This window comes from Lonchura striata, chromosome 5 (genome assembly GCF_046129695.1).
Source record: "Lonchura striata isolate bLonStr1 chromosome 5, bLonStr1.mat, whole genome shotgun sequence".
In the NCBI taxonomy this organism is placed as follows: domain Eukaryota; kingdom Metazoa; phylum Chordata; class Aves; order Passeriformes; family Estrildidae; genus Lonchura; species Lonchura striata.
In genome coordinates, this window is record NC_134607.1 from 52,746,771 (window position 1) to 52,762,557 (window position 15,787).

A 15,787-nucleotide genomic window follows, 5' to 3' on the forward strand; every position below is an offset into this window, starting at 1 on the left:
CCCGGAAGAGACAACCCAATAAGTGGGGGGGAAACGGAGAGCTAGGCGCGGTAGTTGAACCGACTGCCGCCCAGCGCGCGCTGGTTTGCTTTCGTTTTCCGCTATTAATAAATCCTTTTAATTGGATTTAACAGCCTATTGTGCTCGTTTATAACAATTTGGTGCCGTGACTCGGATCGGGATCTGGGGAACCTCTCTCTGAGAGGGGCGCCACGATTCCGCTCCCTTGAGCGGACTCAGACCGGGGTTTTTACCCTCATCCCGACCGACGAACCTAAAAGCATAGAGAGCGAAAGCAAAGAAAGGGAAGCGGGCCCAGGGTACCCCGTAATTTTTGTGCACAAAAGTCCGGACGAAGACGCAGGACGCGTGAGTATAAAGGGGATCCGTTCGGGCGGGGTTCGGGATCCCGGAGTACGGCGAGTGTGTGTGTGTGTGAGAGGAGGACTGGCAGCCGGATTCTCCAAGCGAGTGTGGACCCTCAGTAGTGCGTTTTCCAGAGCCCGCGAGGGCCTGGGCCACGAACCAGGGGAAGCGATTGTGCTGTCGTGAGTGACTGAAGGTACTCCGGAGGACATGGGGCAGGGGAGAAGCAAGGATAAATCCCCCTCCCCGGCGGGGGTAAAACTTCCCCCAATTCCTAAGGAGAGTCCCTTAGGGTTTATGCTAACAAATTGGGAGCACTTTCCAGGGGCACCTGGGAAGGATAAGGCAAAGATGATACACTATTGCATAGAAGTATGGGGAGGACAAGAGATTTCTAAAGGAGTGTTTTGGCCCATCTTTGGGTCCTCAGAGGACTGGGTAAAGCAACTATTGAATGGTTGGGTACACGCTAAACAACCTTCTAACCTTGAGGAGAGTGCCTATGCCCAAGTCTGGATAGAAAAGCCGGAGGTGCTCGTGTTTAAACTCTCGGAGGCTTCAGGGGGAAAGAAAAAGAAGGGGCGAGCGGAAGAAGTAATCATTGCACCCCCGCCCTACATTCCCCCTGCACCAAATGCACCCCCTCCTCCTCCACAATCGGATGAGGAAGAATCAGACTCAGACTCTGATCAACCCTCAGGCTCGCGTGGTCCTCTTACCCGAAGTAAGATGCAAGGCAAACTATTTCCCTTAAGGGAAATGCCGATGGGGGGACCAGAGCCGGGGATTGGATTTATTTCGGTGCCTTTAAGTTCGGGGGATGTTAGAGACTTTAAGAAGGAGATGGGAAATTTGCTAGAAGACCCCTTGGGCGTGGCAGAGCGGGTGGATCAATTTCTAGGTCCTAATATATACACCTGGGAGGAATTACAAGCTATACTTAACATTTTATTCACGGCCGAGGAAAGGAACATGATAAGAGTTGCTGGAATGCGAGCCTGGGATGCCCTGCCTGCGCATGCCCAGCAGCCGGCCGATACCAAATGGCCTCTCCAGAATCCTAATTGGGATAACCAGGATGAGGCCCATAGAGCTAACATGCGGGACTTTCGGACCATATTAATTGATGGCATAAGAGAGTCCGTTCCTAGGGGCCAGAATATAAATAAAGCATTTAACGACCGACAAAAGAAGGATGAAACCCCCACTGAATGGTTAGAGAGGTTAAGGAAAAGTTTCCAGCTGTACTCGGGATTAGACCCGAATAACCCAATGGGACAGGCAATTCTCAAAGTCCAGTTTGTCTCTAAATCTTGGGATGATATCAGGAGAAAGATACAGAAAATGGATGATTGGCAGGACAGGGATTTAGCAGAATTATTGCGAGAGGCGCAGAAGGTTTATGTCCGCAGAGAGGATGAAAGTCAGAAAAGACAGGTGAAAATGATGGTTGCTGCAGTGAGGGAAAGCAGGCGGGTAGAGGAAGAACAAAAGAGAGTTACTCGAAAAGGGGGGGGTGACAAGGGAAAGGTAGGAGAAAGGGTATGCTATTATTGCGGTAAGAAGGGACATTTCAAGAGGGAGTGCAGGAGGAGGCTAAGGGACGAGGAGGAGTTCAAAATCGAATAGGGGAGTCAGGGGCTCTATTTTATGGGGACCAAGAAACATCAGAAAGAGCCCTTGATAAAATTGAAGGTGGGTCCCCAAGGCCAGGAAATAGATTTCCTGGTCGATACAGGGGCAGAAAGATCTACTATTCAATTTCTGCCTCAGGGCTGTAATTTGTCAAAACAGACAGCCACGGTAATAGGAGCCAAGGGGGAACCTTTTGAAGTACAAATTATCAAAGGGGTGGTGGTGGAATCGGGAACTAAAGTGGGGTTGGGTGACTTCCTATTAGTTCCTGAAGCGGATTACAATTTGTTAGGGAGAGACCTGATTGTTGAATTGGGAGTTCAAATTGAGGTGGTAGAGAAGGAATTAAAGATCAGACTTTGTTCCCTCCGTTTAGAAGATGAAGAGAAAATAAACCCCGAAGTGTGGTATAATCCAGGGACTGTGGGCAAATTAAATATAACCCCATTTACAGTGAAAATCAGAAATCCTGAAATCCCGGTAAGAATAAAACAGTATCCAATTTCACTAGAAGGGAGGAGAGGGTTAAAACCTGAGGTTGAAAGGCTGTTAAACCAAGGACTGCTAGAGCCTTGCATGTCGCCTTTTAACACCCCTATACTCCCGGTAAAAAAGGCAGACGGATCCTATCGGCTGGTGCACGACCTTAGGGAAATTAATAAGCGAACCGTGGCCCGATTCCCAGTAGTGCCAAATCCCTATACTCTTTTAAGCAAACTGGGACCTGAAAATGAGTGGTATAGTGTAATAGACCTGAAGGATGCCTTTTGGGCTTGCCCTCTGGACGAATCCAGCCGAGATTATTTTGCCTTTGAATGGGAGGACCCTGACACGGGGAGGCGACAGCAACTCAGGTGGGCGGTACTTCCACAGGGCTTTACGGAATCACCTAATTTATTCGGGCAAGCCCTGGAACAAATTTTGCAAGACTATAAAACAGACCCAGAGGTAAAGCTAGTTCAGTATGTGGATGATTTGTTAATAGCAGGTAAAGAAGAAGACAAAGTCCGGAAGGAAAGTATTAAACTATTGAATTTCCTGGGACTAAAAGGATTAAAAGTCTCTAAAGCAAAACTACAATTTGTAGAAGAAGAAGTTAGGTACCTGGGACATTATTTGAAAAAGGGAGAAAAGAGAATTGATCCAGATAGGGTACAAGCAATCCTATCTCTGCCCCTACCGCAAAGTAAACGACAAATTCGTCAGGTATTAGGACTTACAGGATATTGTAGGCAGTGGATTGAGAACTATAGTGGGAAGGCAAGATTTTTGTATCAAAAACTTACCCAAGACGGGCACCTCAAGTGGACAGAGGAGGAAAAATCTAAATTCCAAGAATTAAAAGAAACTCTGGTCCATGCTCCAGTCCTAAGCCTCCCAGATTTAAAGAGGCCCTTCTTTTTATTTGTTAATATCGCAGATGGAGTAACTTATGGTGTACTTACCCAGGACTGGGCGGGGAAAAAGAAACCTATTGCATATCTGTCTAAAATCTTAGACCCTGTAAGCAGGGGATGGCCGGGCTGTTTACAAATAATTGCAGGCTGTGCGGAGTTAGTAGAAGAAGCAAGGAAGATCACCTTTAATGCCACTCTGAAGGTATTAACTCCACATAACATACGGAGTGTAATGCAACAAAAAGCAGACAAATGGATCTCCGACGCCAGGCTCCTAAAATATGAGGGGATTCTATTAGAAACCCCTAATTTCACTTTAGAAACCACCTCATTACAAAATCCAGCCTCCTTCCTCTTCGGAGAGCCCAAAACTGAATCACTGATACATGACTGTGTAATTGCTATAGAAGAACAAACCAAAATTAGACCTGACCTGGAGGAAGAAGAATTAGAGACTGGAGAAAAATTGTTTGTTGATGGGTCATCCAGAGTAGTTGAGGGGCAAAGGAGATCAGGATATGCCATAGTGGGGGGGGCTGATTTAAAAGTAATCGAATCTGGACCCCTAGACAAAACATGGTCAGCCCAAGCCTGCGAGATATACGCTATCCTAAGAGCCTTGGAACTATTAAAAGGAAAAGAGGGGACCATCTATACAGATTCTAAATATGGATACGGGGTGGTGCACACTTTTGGAAAATTATGGGAAGAGAGAGGCCTCGTAAATTCACAGGGAAAGGACTTAATCCATCAGAAACTAATAATAGCCCTCCTGAGGGCCTTGAGAGGCCCTACTAGGATAGCAGTGGTCCATTTAAAAGGGCATCAACGGGGAATGGATTACCGGAGTAGGGGTAACAATGCGGCAGACTATGAGGCAAAGAAAGCTGCAATTATCAAGACATTAACCTTAAGTGAGGGAATTAGGAAGGACCTTGTAGATACCCCAAAGAACCCTGGGTCTACTACCCAGGATAAGCTTATATTTACAATGGAAGAACAAGAGAAGCTTACAAAATTGGGAATAAAAGAGGAATCAGGGAAATGGCTGTTAAAGGATGGGAGGGAGGTTTTACCTAGAGCCATAGCCCAGCGGATGCTCAGTAAATTACACCAGAGAACACACTGGGGCGCTCAAGGACTGGTGGATCACTTTGCCACCCATTATATGACAGTGGGCCTACATGACTTAGCGAAAGGGATTACTAGAAGTTGTCCAACCTGTCTACGAGTAAACAGAAGAAACCTAAGGAAGCTACCCCTGGGTGGGAGGCCAGTGGCAAAGAGGCCCTTTTCAAATTTACAAGTAGACTTTACTGAGCTCCCCAAGATAGGGAGACTAAAATATCTTCTGGTTATAGTGGACCATTTAACACATTATGTAGAAGCAATCCCCACTGCCAGAGAAACAGCTCGGACAGTAACAAAAGCCTTGCTGGAAGAAATAATACCTAGATATGGGGTCCCAGAAACGATAGACTCTGATAAAGGCCCCCATTTCACTTCAAAAATAACACAGATGCTAGCAGAAGCCCTGGGCACAAAATGGAAACAACATACTCCCTGGCATCCACAGAGTTCGGGAAGGGTAGAAAGAATGAATGGGGAAATTAAGAAACAACTCACCAAATTAACACTAGAAACTAAATTATCCTGGATAAAATGTTTGCCGTTGGCATTATTAAATGTTCGAACTCAGCCACGAGCTGATGTAGGACTATCCCCATTTGAAATGCTATATGGGATGCCCTATTCCCTAGAAAAAGTTCAAACCAATCCTAATATTACTGATCAAAGTATTAATAAATACTTAACCATTTTAATGAAATATAAAAAACAGTTATGGGAAAAAGGGATGTGGGCCCAAAGACCACCCCTAGATCTTGTGTTACACCAGGTACAACCCGGCGACTGGGTCCTCATCCGGAGCTGGAAGGAAGATTCGATCACCCCAAAGTGGGACGGACCATACCTGGTTTTAATCACCACTGACTCCGCAGTCCGTACAGCAGAGAAGGGATGGACTCATGCTAGCAGAATAAAGGGGCCAGTGGATCCAACTCGATTTCATACAGCTTCCAAAGAAGCGAGCTGGAAAATTGACGGGAAGCCGGGGGACTTAAAGCTAACAGTAAAAAGAACTTACAAATAATTTTCATGAGCTCTATCAGCTCTAAAGACATTTGGGTTGGAGATAACTGGGAACTGCAAGTACAACTAGTTGGAGAAACAAAACCTCCAGGATACTGTAAACGTCTAGAGGATTCAGCCCAGCAGCCCTTCTATCGGTTCATCCGACTTGAAAAAGAACAGAGACCTTGGGAAGGGGAGGGCCACGCTGAACATCAAAGTATTAGAGTAAGGTGTAGTTGGTTAGATTGTCGTTGTTACCCTTTTGCCTGTTTTTCCTGCAAAATCTGTAAAGGATTGTGGTGGGCTCACTGCAGAAAGGGGAGAGCTCCAAAAAGTGTATGTCAACGCTGCTGGCTGGAGCAGCGCAAATTGACATCTGAAGTACTAAATTACAAGGTTGCCACTCGGGAATTGACTAAAGGATCCCCTGAGTGGTGGGAGGTTTTCGTAAAGGGAATCAACCCTGAATTCCACTGTTACCATTCCAACGAGCCCCTGGGTCCGTTTCTCACGGATATAGTCCAGGTTAAGTGTCGCAAATTAGTTAAAAAACTCAGGTGCGACACTCCACAGTTGAATACAAAAAATTGGATCTCCCGGAGATCAAAGTGGGAGAGAGGGAACGATCCCACCCCTGAAGAATATCTCTGCTGTCGGGAAGATGGCTTGCCCTGTAACTTGTAGCAACCAAGTTGACAGGCGAGACAGAGAGGTAGATAGTGGGGATGAGGGGCCCTCCCGAACCTTGAAAGAGAACGTAAATCATCATGAGTATGAGAATGGTGACAATGGAATAAGGAAAAATGGGAATGTAAAACTGAGCATGATAAGTAACATCCTCCCCTGCAGTGCGTATCACTCAATCCTATGGGTTTTTATGTTTGTATGGTTTCCCCTTCAGAGTGCTACAGCTAACTCACATGAACCCTTTAAATGGACCTTAAGCAGATGGGAAGATCACGATACCCGTCATATTTTACAAACAATAACGGGACCTGGAGCACCGAGCTTCAAAGTTGGAATCTGTGATTTAACTCGGAATTTAAAATGCGGGCGACTGTTAAACTTAACAAGCTTCTATATGTGCCCCGCTTCAAACCCAGGGAAGCAATACTGTAATTACCCCAAACATTATTACTGTGCCTATTGGGGCTGTGAAACAATAGCATCAGCGTGGGCTCCGGGTGGGGGATTAGATAAATATTTAAAGGTAGGACATGGACCAGTAGGATGTAAACGACCACGAGAGTGGCCTTGGACTGGGAAAAACTTACTTGGGAACTGCACCTTTCTTTACCTAAATATCACTCAACCAAGCGATTCTGGGTGGTTAATAGGCAAAACATGGGGGGTTAGGCATTGGATAGAAGGACATGATCCGGGAAATCTGATTCAAATAAAAAAAGAAGTAGCACCGCACGACCCTAGCCCTATAGGCCCAAATCCAATAATAAGCAATGACTTAAAAGAAAGTAATAAAGCCAGAGATAATGTTATAGACAGAGGTAATCAAGAACCTCAGTTATTAGTGCAGAGGTATACAACTTTATGGAAAATCATGCAAGCTACTTTTGGGGTTCTAAATCATACCCATCCTAACCTAACTAAAGGATGTTGGCTTTGCTATATGATAAATCCACCCTTTTATGAAGCTATTGGGATTACATCCGAAGCAAGGGAAATAAATGGTACAAATCCAAAGGAGTGTCTCTGGAAAAAAGAAGGAGATAATGTTCCAGGCATTACCTTGTCCCAAGTTAGTGGGCAAGGAAGGTGCGTAGGAAAAATTCCTGCAGATATACGACACCTCTGCAACACAACAATAAGCATTAACAGAACAGACAAGCCTTTTGATTGGCTTATGCCAGCAGTCAATACTAAATGGGTATGCCAACAACTTGGAGTTACACCCTGCCTATTGGTAAAAGCCTTTAATAATTCAGACTTCTGCATTCAAGTTCTAATAATCCCCAGAATCGTATACCACCCAAAAGAATACGTGCTAGAACATCAACAAACCCCTGAACACTACTTGGTTAAGAGAGAACCACTTACAGCACTAACGGTAGCAATCTTGCTCAGCATAGGGGGAGCGGGAGTCGGAACAGGGGTCGCTTCCCTAGTAAGTCAAACCCAAGGTATGAAAGCTCTGCGCACATCTGTAGATGAAGATCTAAGTAGAATAGATAAAGCCATAAGTGAACTAGTTAAATCAGTAAAATCCCTTTCTGAGGTAGTCCTCCAAAACCGAAGGGGATTAGATTTGTTGTTCTTACAGCAAGGGGGACTATGTGTTGCTTTACAAGAAGAATGTTGCGCTTATGTAGATCACACAGGTATTGTAAAAGACACGATGGCTGAGTTACGCAAACAAATAGAACAACGAAAAAGAGAAAGAGAATCCCAGCAAAGTTGGTATGAATCCTGGTTTACATATTCTCCCTGGCTGACCACTCTATTATCCACCCTTGCGGGACCAGTAATTTTACTAATTCTAATACTTACTTTTGGACCATGTATCCTTAGCAAACTTATTACCCTAGTGAAAAATAGGTTAGAAGCTGCACATTTAATGATAGTAAAGCCAAAGTATGAGCCACTTAGCGAAGTAGAGACTGAGGAGTATTTGGAGTTAAGCAAGAAAGAGTTAGAACGCTTTAATGAACAAAAAGGAGGTTAAAATAAAAAGGGGGGATATTGTTAGGAAAATAAGGCCTTTTTGTTCATATAGAGTCTCTCATATTCACAGAATAGAGTTTTAATTAGAGCTTGTACTTGTCTGAACATGTTCTCATCTTGTCAGGCATTCCAGTGTCTATCTCATGCATTCCAGTGACTATCTTTCAAGGTTGACTTCGTTACGAAGTTTTTAGGGAGTTAGAACTGTTTTGAAAAGGCTGCTACTAGGCACCCAAACACCTAAGCAACTAGATATGTTTCAAGGATAGTTCCGTTACAGACTTGGCAAAACATGTAAACGTGCCTCGAGATAACATTTCTTATTTTTGAGGGAATTTCCAGGTCGCAGAGACAACCTTAAAGAAGACCACTGGCGCCATCAAGAGGCAGAGAACAACCACCTAACAACAGGGTGCGCCTGCGCAGAAGAGACACTAGAGCGTCACCAGAGCGTCACACACCCGGAAGAGACAACCCAATAAGTGGGGGGGAAACGGAGAGCTAGGCGCGGTAGTTGAACCGACTGCCGCCCAGCGCGCGCTGGTTTGCTTTCGTTTTCCGCTATTAATAAATCCTTTTAATTGGATTTAACAGCCTATTGTGCTCGTTTATAACAATCAACGTCCAATATTAACAGCAGAACCTCTCCTGCATCTCTTGAGGGATGTAAGATTCATATATAAGGCTCCAATGTGCTAAGGAAAATTTATTCCCTTTGCTTTATGTAACTTCCACAGCACTTTTTTTTTTTTTCCCATTATGGCCATCCTAGAGGCCAGAATTTGCACAAGGCACTGAAAGCACACCAAGAATTTTGAGCCACGTGCCTTGTGGCAAGAATCCAAGATGTTTGGCCAATAGGTCAAAGGGTAGAAAAGCAAAAGCTCTGTTAACAGACAGTAGATGTTAGGGTGCTGTGGAACATGCCAAATAGCTCAAGGTATCATTTTGGCAATTGAGTCAAGTCTGCAGTGGCTTTTAGTAATATGACCACTTTTGGTTGACAGATTTCTTTCTTAGGAAGGTTTAGTATGAATTGCTTCTATGAAAGGTCTTGAATCATTAAATCAGCTGTTTTTAATTTGTTTTTTCATTGTCTTACTTGTTGCAAAAGCATCTTCTTCCATGAAGAATCAGGACAGTAAGTACAGTGAAAACACCACACTATTGTATACTGTTGCTCTTCTCTTTCTTCAGATCAGTAGCCTCAGTTTACTCATTAATTTAGTGATCTAGTTGCTTGCAATGCCTGTGTATGCTCCTTCCCAACAACAAAGCAAACATCTACCTGCTGCAGCAAAAATTTGTCATTCACCTTGTTAGTGCTACTGATAATTTTTATGCTGCTCCATTTGCAAGCATTAACATTAATTCACTTTTCAGTATAGTATTTTCTGTTGTACTTGGTAATTTAAGATTTATTCTGCTAAATCCTCACTTCCAATGTGTCCCCTTCATTTACAAAACAAATTCTTTCTGGGAAGGTCAAATATTCATTGCTTTCACTTGTGCAAAATATCCCAATTTTTTATTTTTTGTTGAAGGAAAATTCTTATCTGTGAGAAGTTATTCATATAATTATTACTCTTTATCATCATTCTTACACAACTAAATATATTTAGGTATATTGAGACCCAGGGCCTGAAACCTTTGTATCTGTAGGTTGGCTTTTTTTTTTTATAAGACCAATGATGTTCAAACCACTTTGTGTCTGGATCTTAACCTTGATTTTAGTGATATACTATATTCCTGTGAGAATGCAATATGCTTTGCTGGCCTTGTTTTCAGAAACACTAAGCAAGTAAAATTAATTGAAGGCAAATGTTAACTTACAAATATTGAACTTCTATTTTTTGTTAGATCTAGGAAAACCAGCTCTAGGAAATCTGAAAGCTAGGAAATCTGAAAAAGAATATATTTTATATACAAGCTTACAAGAATGATGGTTTCTAAGCACACAAAAGAAAACTGTTTTGTTTGTTTTGGTTTATGCTTTAAAGAGCAAGATTTTGGAGACTGAGTGGTGTATCTGTAGGGGACATGCCTTAGTTGATGCCAAAATTAATTTTTGGCAATTTGTTTCAGCTTGGATGACAGAAGTCCTGATGCTAGCAATCCTAGACCAGCTAGAAACCCAAGAGACCCAACAAAGAAAAGAAAAAAAAAAAAGATTAAAAGAAAAAGACTACTTAGAGGTCTTGTGGCATTGCTGAGCTAAACCCAAAGCTTAAAAAGCTCACAGAAAATTTGTGCTTGAGTTAGAAACTGATTCAGATCACTGCTTGCATTTTCTGAATCCTGTTATCACAGAAGATAATGAAATTCCTGAGGCTGACAAAAGGACATTTGAGAGTGAGCTTTTCATGTCCTCTAATTAGTCCCTTCAGTGACACTTGGGCTTTTTCCAGATCCTCTGGCCTTGTACAGTCTATGTTACTGCCTTGTGAACTTCCTCAGCTGTCTTTAAATCTTGCTGTTTGACTTAGTTGGGCTTGATTAAAAGCTCACTGAAGTTAATAGCGAGTTCCATCACATTCAGTGGTTTTCGGGCACTGCTTAAACTGGAAGTATACCCAGCTGTGACCATTGCCTAACACATGGCAGAAAGCATTCCCACTGCATAATTTCTGGCAGTAGTTAATGAATTAATTTATTGCCCTGTTTTTTTGAGAGGGCTTTGTTTCCATTTCAGTTCTCCCAGTTTTTGGAGGTGCAATGACTTCTAAGAGTATTCTTGAACTCAGTGCCAAAGCCTCAGGGTTGTCCTATTCTTGTTTTTCCAAAGTTTTGATTATAAAACACTGAGTCTTTGATTCAGACTGTCAACATTCACTCATTATATTTTTTTCTTTACTTTCTTTTCTTTCAGTCCTCACAGATTTCTCCCCAGGAATTTATGATAAGAAAAAAATGTGTGGAAAAAATGCTACCTTTTCCATAAAATAAAAAATCCTGTCTGAATCTCAGAAAGAGCTTGGGTATTGTACCAACTTTCCCTCTTGTCAGCTTCTTGGCCTGCCAGTCTGAACAGAAGCAGAGATCTTCAGACTACTGTGTCAGCTCTGGAAAATTCTAGTACTGTTTTTTAACAAGAGCAAGATATGTCCAGCATTGAAAGGAGTTACAGGAGAATCCCAAAATTAATTTTGTTGTTTCACTTTGGCACCTGGCTGAAAGATTCTCCTGGACTGAAGCTGGTCTGAAGCTATAGTGTAAGAGTAATAAAGCAAAGTTAACGTGTTGATGTATTCTCATCTAGAACAATAGTAACAAAATAAAAGATCACTTTCACCTGAGCCAGGGACCAGTCTTACATAAGAGGGGAGGTAATACATGAGTGTTCCTGTAATGGTGACCGTAAGTTCTACTGTTGGGTAACACAGTCTCTTAAAAAGTCAAATTCAGTTTCCTACAAATTTTTCATGTTCTGTGACCAGAAAAGCATCTGTCAGATGAACAAAATTGGATCACCCATATTGTGTGACAGAGACAATTGTTTTTGGTCAGAAGTAGAAGGTCCATGAATATTCATTTCTCAAAATATGCTATGACTCATGAGCTTGTTAATGTTAGTATGAGGAAGCAAGTGAATGTTTGTTTTCTTTGAGTTTAATGTAGACAAGTAACCAAAAAGTAGATGTAACTCCTTCTACAGACACTTTAAATTCTTTGGTAAGGCATGTATTATTGTGAATTTAAAAAAATAAATTAGGATTTAAAATATGACTTTTCAAACAATATCCTTTTACCTACACATATGTAACTTTACCTAACTCAAATTGATTTGTTTTGGTTTTATAAATAAAAGTAGTATTTAGTATTCCAGATTAGGCCCACTGAATGAAGAATTTTACTGCAGTGCATACCAAAGAGCATCATTGACATCCTACTTCTCCCAGTCATTTAATATGAAAATCCTCCAACATGTTCACGGATGTTACACGATGCACCAGTGTGTCTGCTTCACATAAAAGCTTTTCTCACCTTGTTTTTGTTGACTTTATTATTTCCTGCATCATTATTTATCATTCATTTTCCAACCTTAAATATGTGGTCAGAACTATACTGAACAAAGGAAAAGCACAGTGTGAAATTCTGCAATCATTGAAGATCAGTTCAATCAGTTTCAGGGCTAAAATTCAGGCCAGTATTTTAGATTGATTCCTTCTCCAGTACTGAACACTCTTGACTCATTTGTTTGTTTGTTTGTTTCTTTGTTCTGTAGGAATAGGAAGAGGATGGAGAGGTAGGAATCTGCTTTGATAGATCCCTTGCCTGTCTCAGTATCACTTGTGTTTCATGAATTGCTGGGTTGTGGAATTTTGTTCACCCTAGGGCCCTGGGAAAAGGAGAGCATCGCATGAACCTTGCTGGGACTGGGGAACAAAGGCTGGATAACAGAAAAACAAATACCTCAGAGAGCAGGAGAAAGGAAGGAAATCATGTGTCTGCAGAAGGGATTAGCATTTCCATTTTGCTCATCAAAGTTAAAAGAAGTATAAAAGAAGGATTTAGTGTGTTCCGACTGTTCCATCCCCTGTGCAAATTAGCATAAACAGCAGGGAAAAGAGAGTTAAACAGAAAATGTGAGATGGCTACAACTGTTTTTGCTAGCAAAGTCTTGTTTAGATTTAATTATTTCTGCATAAACAGTGAATGCAAAAAAAAAAAAAAGAAGCTTTTTAATGAGTCACAGAAATAACTACCCTTTACATACAGATCTACTCAAGTGTCTTATTTTTCATGTTTGCCTGATTTTTTGTTCTTGATGGCAGATTCCTTTTCAATTCACATACTCTTAGTCTGTTATTTTTTTCCTCTATGTTTACTTTAATTTTCACCTCTTACTTCCATGGTTGATGCAGGCAGATAGCATATGACTTTTTCCCTGTCCTTCAAATATATATTGCTGCTTCTTTTTGTACTGCCTGTCCAGCTGTTTGGTTTTGGTTTGGGGGTTTTTCGGGTTTTTTTTGGTGGGTTTTTTTGTTTGTTTTTGTTTTTGGTTTTTTTGGGGTTTTGGTTTTTTTTTTTTTTTTTTTGGTCAGGGTTTTTGAAATCTCTCAGAAAAAAAATAACATGATAATTTAAAATTTGTCAGATGTATGCTAGATCCATCTAATATTGCTTACTAGCAGTAAAATCTCAGCATATTTTCATGCAGTCTGGTCTACCAGACTGATGAATTTCTAAATGAGCATTCATAGTATTATATCCTTGCATATGGAAAGACCATTATCTATACAGTTGCTGATACATCATTGCATTCAGTATGCTTGGAATTTCTTACTTAAGAAAAAGTATTCTTTTCAACAAAGACCATGCACATTTACAGTAGAATCAAACAATCCATAGTTATAGCAACAGGAATGGATGGCTCTTACTTTCAGAAAGGGTGATTTAGTGCCTTCAATATCTGCTTCTGAAATTACTAAACTTTGTTGCAAACTGTGAGCAAGATCCAAAATGTATTACTTTCAATTGCCTTAAGCCAGACTTGATATAAAATTCAAAGATCCTCCTTAAATACATTGCTAATTTTACATCTCTAACATTTTTTGTATAAGCCCATAAGTTAAATCCATTATAGCATGCTATTCACTCTTTCTGCATGATATGAATTTTAAAGTAGATGAAAAGCTTATCAGATTGTTTTATATATATATTGTATACAAATATACCATATTGTTTGCCTAGAAAAGCACTTTGGAAATCAGAGAAGTCCAATTATTCAAACTCTTATAAAACAGGTCTGAAATATGGTTCATAATAAATTATGTTCCTTGCACTGCTTTTTATTTTATTAAAAAGTATCAAGGCAATATATATTTTTGAAGGATATTTAGTAATTTTGGTTTTGAAACAACTGGGAGGTAATACTGAAATATAATCTAATTTGATGTTGATGCCTAAGATAAAAATTTTCCCTGTTCCATGCAAATATGCATGTGAGAGAAAGCAAGATGATTTTCTTTCTGAAGATTTTGCTGGAGAAATCTTAATGGGTCAATTTTTTTCTGCCATGTTTCTACTCCTTTAATACTTTTGAAATGACTTGTGTTACAACATACCTGGGCTGGTCTGTCCGGTACGTGCATGCTCACAGATATTTTCAGGTTATACCAGGGCTCATTAATGAAGTTTCAGGAATTCCCAGCGAGGCCAAAGTCAGGAGTCAGAGTTTCAGGCTCACATTTTTGGATTCTGTTCCACTCACATTAAACAGACTGTCATTCTTCTAAAACCAAATTTACAATTTTCTGTTCAAGAGGTATAATTTACGTCAGTTTTGAGAAGGAGCAGGGAAAGAAATTGCAGTTTTTAATCATGGTTGAATATAAGATAGTACTGCTGAGTATGCAAGCATGTGGTGTTGCAAAATGGTTTTTATTAGTATACAGAGCCATTGTCTGCTGTTCCAGCCCAGCCTGTGGACTGGTGATGTTAGTCCCTTTCAGGAAAACACAGTTCCTGGCCCCAGAAATGGAAAATTTCAGTGTGCGTTGCTTAGCTAAACAAATACAGTTCAGAGCTGGGTTATCATATTTATCTCTAGAAGACGAATGATATTTTGCTTGGGATTGAAAAATAAACCAGAAACAAAGTTAAATAAGACAAGGATTTAGAATTCAGTAGAGCACAATCTTTGTGTTGTATGTTGACACCCCCATTTATTCAAATGAAACTGCGACCACTATTATACTACACTTATTTCATGGATACAGAATAGAAAATATTCTATGCAGCACAGAGTCCTCAATATCCTGAGAAAATTTGAAATTGATGTAATAAATTAAACTTGGTTTTCTCATTAGCATAAATATTTCCCAGTTTCCTATGAAGTTTGAATATGAAATTGTGTGTGTACTCTTAGGCTTGCATTTTATATTACATGTATTGCAGTGGTTTATACCCTCTATATATGTTTTTAAAACGTTAAAAAATGTTTATAAAGAAGTTGGTATGATGATTTGGATTTGGCTGCCTTCAACATTTGCAAAATAAAAGTGTTCTCTGGAGTTATTGACTTTGTTACAAAATGCATGGATAATAATAACTTGAAGTATCTTAAATCTTATAACAGTACAACTCATTAGCAAGTAATTCTCACACACAGTGATCCAAAAAAGTTATAATTCCTCCAGACTAGAATACAATCTGAGAATTATTAGTGAAGTGTATAAACCAGTCATTTTAATGCTTTGCTCAGTCACCAGTGTGTCAGACATGCATTTAGTATTCATATTCTCAAAATATCAGTTGCACCCTTCAATGCATTGTTTCCTTTTGATTATTTCTTCTAGCAAGAGCCAAGGTAGTGGCTCTAAGGGCTTGGATCTCAACATAAGCTCTACTGACCTTAATTTATATTGCTCTGATCTAGTATATTTGAAATATATTAATTCTCTTAATCTCTTATGGAATCAATTATTGAGTACAGGTCCTGTTAGATGATCCAACTCTGACTATAACACAGAATTTCAGGCTCTATACAGCTTTTGGATGCTTCAACTTACAGAGCTGAAGGTCCAGAAGGAGTGATGGCACAGAGGGGGTGCCTGGGAGGTGGGTGCAGT

The 15,787-nt window shown here is 40.6% G+C and overlaps 1 protein-coding gene across 1 annotated transcript in view; it reads right to left on the minus strand.

Annotated features, from left to right (window-relative positions):
* EPYC (epiphycan) overlaps positions 1-15,787 on the minus strand; it is a 36,433-nt gene extending 20,646 nt beyond the window's left edge. Inside the window, exon 1 of the mRNA XM_021528069.3 lies at positions 15,728-15,787. The gene's annotated coding sequence lies outside the window, so the exon portion shown is untranslated. The remainder of the gene's footprint in view (positions 1-15,727) is intronic.